Below are 10,819 nucleotides of genomic sequence, written 5' to 3'. Positions count from 1 at the left end.
AGGGATGCGGTGGGAGCGAGTCCCGACCGCTCCCGGCGCCGCTCCCGCTGCTCTCGCGGTGGCGATGCGGTCCCAACGCCTCTTTTCCACCCGCCAGCTCCGCTGATGAAAGCACAGTGCTTCGGTCACTACTGATCTCCCTGAAGGAATCGCTACGCTCAGGCTGGCTCCTGGCTACTCACGCACGCCTATTCCCATCGAAGTTAACAGGGAGAAAATTAGCCCGGCACCAGCCTAAGTGCCGGGATGACTGATGTAATGAGCCGCTGATGTGAATAAGGCATTCACAATCCAGTGTCGAATTGTAAGATGCTTGGCTACTTGGGAAGAAAAGGAACAAGATTCCTCTGGTCAGGAGAGAAAGTCTGCTTAGTTCCAGGGTGTTCTCTGCCATTCTTCACAGAATAGCAAAGAAGACAGAAAGATTTTGCCAAAGTCTTCCTTAAGTATGGACAGGGACTTTTAACTGATAGTCAAGGGAAAAGAAAAATAAACCCCAAACTACCTGATACTAAATGCAGTATTTTAGAACCTTATATTCATAAATACATATTCAAGTTCAGCGAAGCCAATCAGAGCATGGTGGGCTGTTACAAACTTGGCTGCACAGGTAAAGGCCAAACTGAAGCCTGTGGGCTGTGCACTTCAGGCAAGCAGAGCCTGAGCCCAAGCACAAGGACCACAGCCTTTACCTTATGGCTGTTCCAGTGCCAGAGTCTCCCAGGCACTGCCTGGGGAGCTGTAGCAGTGACTGGATTGTGTGTCTGCTGTGGTCCATGTTCTTTCCTGGTGCTGATCCACCAAATTCAATTCACGAGCAGCACTGATTTGTATACTCCAGCACAGAGCATGTAACTGACCTTCCTCTCCCTGCTCAGGTGGCTCAACATTATCCAGCCAAACTAAAGCCAGCAACAACATCCATTCCCTCCCTCCCAAAGATAGGGCATTGTGAAGCACTGAGATCCTGGAACAGACATGGCCAAACACATGCACAATATACTTGACATGAAACAGGTGGAGTCATGTTCCACCAGGCCTGTTGGCCACCACTGGCAAACCCAGCCAGATGACTGGAATGTGGATGTGGTGCACAAGACTGTGGCATGTACACAGTGTGGTGGCTGTCACTCCTTCTTGCCACTTCAGGAGCCTGGCACAAGGCAATTACCACTACGGCTCATTTGAATAATTCCCACATACATTCCAGATGTTGACCACATGGCTTGTCTTCTTAGGGCTTCAGAATAAGGAAGGGGGGAAAGGAAAAGGGTGAAGTATTTTTTTTTCCTTCAGTGTCCATATTTGTTTTCTACATAGATGTTTGTAGTTGTACAGAGTAAATAAGCATAAATCAGCCCCCCTCCCCCCCCTTTTTTTTTTTAAGTTCACTATATGATTCATATTTATGGAATGTGCATGGAACTCAGTGGAGCTGACAGACCTAAGCTGTGGGCTGTTGACCATTTACTGTCCTATAAAAAAGGACTATATACTGGTTTTAGGGACATGAAAATCTTAAAATAACCCCACTGATCAAAAGTACAAACATCAATGTTGCTGCTCTACTCACCCCTTTTCACACAGTGGGCCTGACCCTGGCAGCTTCTCTTCCCGCACTCTGAGCAAGGTGTCTCTCTTTCCTGGGGTGGGATTGTGTTGGGTGTTAGGGCACCAGGAGCAGCCCTGCATGGACAGCAGGCAGAGGTGTGAGGGCTGGACCCTCTCCCTGTGCACAGCTCATGCTTCAGGAGGTGAGTCCAGGCTGGACGTGTTGCTGCAGGACTGCACAGCAAGTGCTCGAGATGAGGTGTCTTTGGGTGGGTGGGTGAATTTCTGTTCTCCCAGGAGCTGGGACAGGTCTTTAGTGCTGCTGCCAAAGACTGGCTGTTAACAGAGTAAATAAGCTCAGCTCAAATAAAGACAAGCTATGGGCTCCCTTGTTTCAGAGTTTTGTCTTTTCCTGCCCAATTCAAGGTTTTTGTAAATCAAATATGCAAGCCCAGGGGAAAGGTTTAAGACCGTGGAGGGGAAATAATTTCCTTCCAGACTGCAATTCTGCATCTTAACCTGGAGAGGGTGGAGTGGAATATGACAAGATCATGAAACGTCACCACCCCAGAAGTTCTGTCTCTTCAACACTTACAGTACAGGAACCCCCAAATGGTCTTCTCAGTAATGCACTCAGTAATTGCTGTGTATCAGTCTTTCACAGTCCAGCAGTGTAACAAACATGCTTTGGCCTCAGGAGAAGCAGCTTTCAGGGGAAATCCTTTTTCTCCACAGCACTGACTGAGCCAGCAGCAGCTGACAGAAACAGGGGCAGGGACCTACCTAAACACAACACTGGAGCCATTCTCTGGATTTCTCCTGAAGTAATGTGACTTTTATGCTGAGCTGTAGCTGCTGAGGGCAGAAAATGGATTAGGTAACTGTGCCATTAAGGTGAAGGCTGGAGGCGCTGCACCATGTCAGCCCCTCCACCATGGGCAAGTCAATGCCCACAGGTCTCACAGTCAGTGGCCAGATTGCCACTCTCATTCTTTTAGGGATCCATGAGGTTCCAACACTAACAGCAAGCAGCCAACACTATGAGAAAGACCACAGTATTTTTACTAAAAAAAAAATCTCTGTTTTGTTAAAAGTACAACGTGTTGTTGACCAAAGTATAACACATTGCTGAACAGCTAGAGATGACTTTAAGCTCTCACCTCATTTCTCTCTGCCACTTAATTAATTTGCTTTGAAAGCAGAAGAGGTTAAGGTGATGCTACTGAGACTTGGATTGTGTGTCCTGTGCAGGCTTAGAAAAGCCAACACCTATGCTGCTAATGCAGCCTTTCAGTCCTGCTGAGCCCAGCAAATAAGCTACGCCTAGTCATCCTAACTGTGAGAGTCCTCTTTTGCATAACAACATCAACCACAACTTCTCTCAAGATGTTTTACTAGGGGGAAACTACAAAATACAACCAAGACCACAACTTCTGTCAGCACATTAGGAAATAAAGGTCATAACATGGGTGATTTTTAAAATACGTGAATCATAGACTTAAGGTTTTTCCACGAATCACAACAGAAATGTGAAGAGTGGGATAGCATATTAAAAACAGAAAAAAAGAAGAGGTATATAAAAGAAGAGGTATATTTTTAGTTACTGCTGGTTTATATGATGAATAAACTTTAGAAGGTCCCAACGTCTCAATCCAGAACTAACACCTAAATGCAAAAGGGGTCAGAAAGATTTCCTGAGGTGCTCAGTGTGGTGTATGGAGCAGTAGGACCAAGGGAAGGGGTTGTCAGACAGGCCTTTCTCTAGACTGAGAGCTGTTGTCTCCCATTTGCCATAGATAGAGCCTTGAGAGATGCAGTCAGGCCTGAAAAATACTACAGTGTCAACATTAGGCTGATACATGGGAATAAACCTCTGCTGATAAATGGATAGCACTAAACATAGTTCTTCATTCACTCATTGCGGGTTTCTGCTATAACTGGCACTCAGCTGTACCTAAATTAACCTAACCAAGCTCCTTAGCCTGGGTTTGAAGCATGTCTGACAAGGGCTTTAGAAAAAAAAATAAATTAAGCATCTTACACCGAAAGTTTCAGGAATCCTTATTCCTCAAAAGTGTCCTCTGCTAAAGGCTGTCTTGTACTACTCACATTCACCATCCAGACTCTGGGATCAGCATTCACGTTACTCAATCCAGCACCAATCCCAGCTCAGATCCATGCTCATCATGTAGGGAATATTGTACCTTTAGGCACAGCCTCCAACAGGGGGTTGAGTGTTAATCACACTGTCTTGAAGATAAAACCCAGGGTGTTCACCCCAGGCACACAGACACACCTCTGAGTCACTACAGTCATTACTTTCTCTCAGGGGTAGAAAGTTACTGCTGATTTACACCAGCAGCAAATTACAACATCTTCCTGCTATGCTGACCTTGCTGTTTTGGCTACTGACTCTTAAAATAGAACCAACATTCCTTCCTCGCTCTACCTACTGGAATAAGGAAGTCACTTGATGAGTGAATCCTCTTCATCCCATCACACCCAGATCTGAAGCTGAAGGGTAAATTTTCTGAGTAGCCCAATTCATGGCAATGGAATTATCTGTTGAGTGATGCAATACCCAGTCAGAGGCAGGATGGCAAAACGCAGTTTATAGCTTGAGATCATGGAATGAGATGACAGGAAAAGCACTTTAGTGTTGCCAGATAGAATGAAGGCCTATCATAGAAATAGACCTAGAAAAAGTTGGGTAAAAAAACCCCATTAAATCCTTTGGTTTGCAGCTCACATTGGCTATAGGAAGAACTATCAATCATTACATCAATTGAAAGTAAGTTTCTGGCTGTCATTCTCTCCTGAAACAGCTGAAATCCAGAGTAGCTCAAAATGACAGGAATCCTCACTAGATCTGAGATCAGACCTCCATCAGGTACCAGTCTCTTAGTACCCAGAGTTTAGTCTTATTTAGCCAGGACTGAGAGCAAAAAGACATCTTCTATGTCACAGAATATCACCACTTTAGCAGATGCCACTGAATCTATTTCCTTCAAAGTAATGAAGTAAGATTGTTTATGTGAATGTTTTCAAAGAGCTGAACCTGCAAGGTCCTGCTCACAGTTCAGGAAATGGCAGAATATAAATCTGTCCAAATTAGCCAAGCTCCTACAAAATTCAATACTGCAATGCAGCGACAGCAGCAACATCTTGTTCTTTTAGTGTAATGACTGTTGATGCTGGGACTTAGGAGGATTATGTCGATCTAGGAAAAAGTGGGGAATATTAATATACAAAATTGTTAAATGTCAAATCAAATCCTTTAATAACCTGTGTGTCTGGCTGAGGATGGGAGTGCTTTCAAAACTAGCTACAAATATTCAAGAAATCCATTTGGCAAGTTCAAACAAATAGCCTGAATCAATTACACACGCAGTATTCTTTAGGGGGCACATTTTCAGCATAGTCTGTAGAGAATTAAGCTCTCTGCTCCCATTATTGTTAATGGGATTGGCACACCCAATTCCTCATACACATGGTTGTGAGTTTAAAGCCAACAGATAAAATAAGACTTTGAAAGAATAAGAACATTTATATATTGTCTAGTCTTTCCTGTATAGTGTAACATCTGTGTTTGCTAAGAAATCTCAGTTCATACAAGTAGGGCTCCTTGGCCTTACACATACTCAAAGCTGAAACTGGGATGGAAGAGTGCAGAAACCCTTCTTGACAGCTATGTGAGAGCTTCAGACAGAAGTCCAGGTTAGGAAATAAGAACTGTACTTTGTAGGAATTGCTAAATAATAGCAGTTACTCTCAAGCCTTTCCTGAAACACAAAAATAACTCCATCTGAATTCTCATGCCCAAAAATCAGAGAAGAAGCTGAAGAGGTAACAATTCCAGACTAATAATTAGTGTTCAGCTGCTGTATAAGCTTTAAATCTCTGAATCAGAGGGACTAGAAGCCAGTCAAGTCATGTTCCAAGTAACTGTCCCAGTTACCACCTTCCTCTCTATTTTGAAAAGGGTGGATGTAACAGTTCCTTTCACTCTTTGTTTTTCTCTGATTTTGATCCAAATTTCTTCCTAAATATCAGAATGTTGAATTAAAATTAAAAATCTGCTTTGATAAACTGGTGTTTTTCCATGGAAAAATAATAGGACAGTTGCAGTTAGTGCTTGTCACTGCCTATTTTCCAAAGCACCAGTGTCACACACTGCATCAGGAACCCCTGAAATCTTTCCACTGACTGTAGCTCACTCTGTTGTGTGCCCCTTTCTATGGGCTAAAAACACCTTAAGTGTAGCTAGATATCCTTATCACAGCAATCCTTGGGCAAAATTAAGACTTGAACTTTCGAAATTTAGTTTTAAAATGAGCAGATTTGGAATGCTCTCATCTGCCCCACTGCAATTACTGGTAAGAAGATGGATTAAATTCTCCCGACCAGAATCTGGTGAAGTTCAGCAACATAGTCACCAACAAAGTTACCACAACTCTCTAATACTTCCAGTTGCTGTGTGCTGGACAGCTGCAGTTCTTTGCACTAATAGCCATGTATTTGTCTAGAGTTTTTCTCTGTAGGTGCACAATTGCTCAAGGGATAAAGAGGAATTGTCTGTATCTAGAGGCTGGAGCCAGTTAACTTCAAAGTTAAGTGCTCTACATGCAAAGGACTCCAGAAGTGCTCTGTGAACTTGGTGAAAGAGCCCTTCAAATTCCAACAACAAAGTTTTGCTCCTGATATTCTGGCTAGCTCTCCTATGCTGAGTTTCCATAATTCAGCCTCTGAATTACATCCATGTAGTCCAGTGGACAGGGCACTAAGAGAATGCAGGAAAACGTAAGTGCTGTTTCTGGCTTTAGAGTTTACTTGCTCTGTGCTGCTGTATTCCTTACTCCCTCCTCTTTCTTCCTTAGGTGTGGTCTTCAGCAAAAATTCTCATTTTTTTGTAGCCAGGTGGGTGACATTGCTCCTGATTTTCCCTGGCGTTAACTAGCAGCAGACTGGGCCTTGACAAAAAATGCTGTATGTAGACAGGGGTTACTGAAACAGCAATGACTCCCTTCTGATGCATGAATTATCATATTGAACACATCTTCTGGAGCTCATAATGATGGAAGGGAAGGGTAAAACAAGGATATCTTGGATATGGATCCAGAAGCACATCCAGAAATTACTTAAATTGCATGAACCCTTGTACTTTGGTTCTGACTCAGAATGTTTAAGAATAGGGTGTAAAACTAAGGACTGGTTCCACAGCTGGTGTAAATTGGCATAAATCCATTTACTTTAATCTGAAATGTGCTTCTTAAAGGTCACAATACCTGGGGAGTGTAAATAATTAGGTCTGCGGGTCAACAAAACCTGCCGGCTTGAATTAGGTGTTGGGCCACTTGAGTTTAAGCCAAACATTGACTATTCATTGGAAAATGCTCTTCACAGTTACTGAGACATCAATGCAGGTAAATATTTTCTCTGCAAAGTCCAATCTGATGGTCACTCCTTACACTTTCCCAAGGAGCAAGTGTTAAATTCTTTTGTGAAGATCCTTCTTTGTTTACCAGGTTTTAGATTGGAGTGAAAGCCAGGAGGAGGAGGAGCGATGGAAAGTTCTTTATGGAGCGCTGCAGCAAGTGTACCTACAATTCAGTGCAGACAGCATGATTTTAACCAGGAAAAAACCCATTATATGATCAATAAAGCTTTTTTTTTTTTACTTAATCATACTTTTACATAATATATTCAACTGGCATTTAATTTGCCTACTGGAACATTCTTCATAAGCAATTTCCATAATGACAGCCTTGCAGAACATGGTGTGAATAAATTAAAGACAATGTGTAATAAAGTTTCATCATCATGAGATAGATTATTTCAAGCACTATATGAAAGTCATTTATATAAGATCCTAGAAATAAAAATCCTGTTTGGTATCCTGGGTTTATAAGGCTAAATTTTTGAAAAGGGAAAGAAAATGTGGGTGCAATGTACACACATTTATTTATTTATAAAATATGCACTTATGGTAGCCACTTTGCTACTTACTGTAGATACCTACTTGGCCTAACATTAACTGTTTGTGGTCAGGAAGACATTGCTGTATTTTCCACATCTAAGTAGCCACTTCCCTATGATATAGCCTAAAATCTGTGCTGAAAATAATGCAGGAAGCACATCCCAGAGTGTACCAGGGGTCCAATGGAGTCTTTCAATCCAAGAGCCTCTGTTCAGTTTTAGGAGTGTAGGTGCAGTCCATACTTCAAATTCCATCATCACCCTGCAGAAGCTGATTCCATGAGCAACCTCCAGCTGTACCAGCATTGATTCTGGTGTCCAGGGAATACCTATCAATTATTCCAATGTTATTGGATCAACTGCTGTTTTCTAAAAACTTCTCAGCAACCATTCCTGGTCTCACCACACCGAATTAACCAGCATTACTTTAAATCTCTGCTGACTCTCATTAGTCTTACATTAGACTTTTCATTAGACTCTTCTGGACTGCCAGAACTCTCTCTGGGAGAAAAATTCAAACCACAAATAGCATTATCAGATGAGTTGTGTGAGGCTTGGCTAATTCTGGTCAAGCAGCACAGGCATTATTTACACACTGCAGTTAATTACTCTTCATATAACTGTATCATCATTTCATTCTGTCCAGAGCCCTTCTTGCCTCCTGATGGTAATTCATATCTATTACAACATTAAAAAGTGTTTGAAGAAATTATTTAGCAGACGCAGAATTATAATGGATTTTTCAGAAAACAAATCAACTCTTATGACAGTTTGTAAATATTTATTGGCCTCTATTTGCCTTCTTGTCCTAAGAAAAGTGTCCAAACTGCATAACCACAGTAGTGAGAGATATATATTTTAAGTATAAAACTTGACAATTATTATTCTAATGTCTTCATGCAAATCCCAAAGCCAAGTCTTTATAAATGCTAAGTATTAAGTGGGCTGGGAACACTGTTAATAGAAAGTACGCAGTGAAGACAGGGCCTATTCTATAAAAATGTAACAGGCATGTAAAGAGAATATGATAAAGACTGTCAGAGTTCAAGTGTATTTGAAAGAAATGTTTAAAGCATTGGACTAAACTCTTGCTACTGGAAACGTACATTTAACTAACAGTGCTACTTGAGATTGTATCAGCTGAGGGATGATGTCTAAAAATAGGAAAAGAAAGACTGGAACAGCTGTCACAGGGAATTCTGCTTTCTAGAAGTGCTCTTTTGTGACAATCATTGTAAAGGTGAGATTCCTTTCCAGAGGAATAAAAGGGCTTCTGTGAGACAGCAAGTATCAAAGAAGAAGTGATGCTCAAGACTATGTTCTCAAAAATCCCGCTGAGTAAAGCTCAGACCTGTACCTTTCAGAGCTGGTATAACTTCACATTTTCAGTATCAACAAGATTTGTGAAGAGTTGTGAAAGAATTGTATTATAGCCATGAAAATCTATGTGCATTTCAGGACTGGGAAGGATTTTCTGGTAAACCCACTGGGCATTACAAGCTTTTGGAAATGGAGCTATTCCTACAGTTACTTCAGGTCATGTTGCCATAGATGCCTAGTACTTGCTTGAGTTCCTCGGAATGCACAAAAAATATGGGATTTGCAAGGAATAGTGGGTAAGGATTAAGAAGGGAATCTTGTTTATTAACTGCCTAAATCATGCCTTAATATAGACAGATTAATGATATGCTGATTTCTAGTTTGTTAGGCCTTTATCTCAAGCCTTTGTCATTCTTACCTCCCCTGTCTTACTGTTTCGGCTGGTTTTAGACCTTCACAGGAAAGAAATTACTTCAGCATGTGCTTGACTTCAAGAAGATGACTCTCCTCTTAAAGACAGTAAGTATTTACATCCTTGAAATTATTCAGGTCCTGAAGTTTTAGCCCCTCTCCAAGGGACAGGAATGTTGGTCTCCTCTGTGCTTCCATGGGAGTCAAGCACAAAGCTCCTAGCTGGGTTCTCCTGTTGTTACCCGTGTCTGCACCACGGATTTCAGCGGCAGAAACTACAGGACCATGCCAGCCACTGATACTCCAGAGGAAAATTCTTCCTTGGTGGCATGTGATGAAAAAGCCATGCCATGTGCCCCAACTATCACACAACTGGCCAGCCCCACTCTCCACGGTATAAGTGGTCCAGACCAAGATGCTCTGGCAGAGCCATGAAGGGAAGTTTGCACAATGCCTACCCCACTAAGTCTGACCTGAGCCACTATTATTAATCATTCGCTTTCATGAGCAGTAAATTCATCTGACACAGATCTGTGCTGTAAATCAAATCTCTCCTGATGGGAGAGAGTTTTTAAAGTCCTTGCCAGGAGTTAGTTCGAGAGACAAACGGAGACTTTCAGCCTTCACTGCTGCTGCTAGATAGCTGTTTATTAAGTCTTATCAGAGAAACAGAGTCACTAGCGTGACCCAGGCATAACACAGAGCAGAGAATGCAGGAGAAAAGTCTAATTATCAAGATTCACACAGCCTTTTAAAGATAATTTAACCAATGGTTACTAAAAATGTGTATTATTTTCACTTTCCTACCAATTATTCAGTAACATGGCCAGGAACTGCAGAATTTTTTGTCCAATCATCCCAAATTACTTTTACTGCAGAATATGGAGTAGTAGTAGTAGAAGAAGGTTTGGAGAACAACAACAATCCTCCATTTTGATGTTTTTTGCTCTTACCTATTTACTACAAAGAGAAGCCTAAAACCTCTAAATTTTTCACCCTGTGACAATCTTACATAGTAGTCTATCACCTAATTCACACCATTTTATTTTCTAGTTCTTTTCTGATCGTTGGCAATTTTTTCCAAGGTTGGAGGTCAAAACAGTGTTGTTCAAAGGGGTAAAACCCCTTCGAAACAGGCAGAGAAATATTCTCGGCACTCTGGGTTCCTACATTCATCCATAAAATTTAATTAGAAAGAAATCTGTAAATGCATTTTAAAAATACGGCATAAAATAGAAATGCCCATTAAAGGAGTGACATAAACACCCACTCGGTGCTTTACTGGGGAGCCACAGAGGAGGGTTTCTTTCTTGTTGTTGTTGTTCTGTAGTAAATTTTAAAATACAATAAAAAAATAAGCATCAGGAAGCATTGTCTTGAAGGGGTGCATTATACACCTTCCGAATGAGATCTCTGTCAGCTCAGTACCCAAAATTGCACATGCTGTTAGCAGATAAAACAGTAGCACAACATAACTTTGTATCACTGGAGACCTCCCATATATTTGCCTAGAAGGGAATACTCTGCGTTGACCAAGCCTTTTTCCTTCTGTGCTAAATGA

The sequence above is a fragment of the Corvus brachyrhynchos genome, unplaced genomic scaffold (assembly GCF_000691975.1).
Source record: "Corvus brachyrhynchos isolate BGI_N302 unplaced genomic scaffold, ASM69197v1 scaffold407, whole genome shotgun sequence".
Lineage (NCBI taxonomy): Eukaryota > Metazoa > Chordata > Aves > Passeriformes > Corvidae > Corvus > Corvus brachyrhynchos.
The sequence above is the reverse complement of the archived record's forward strand: the minus strand, read 5'-3'. Positions refer to the sequence as shown.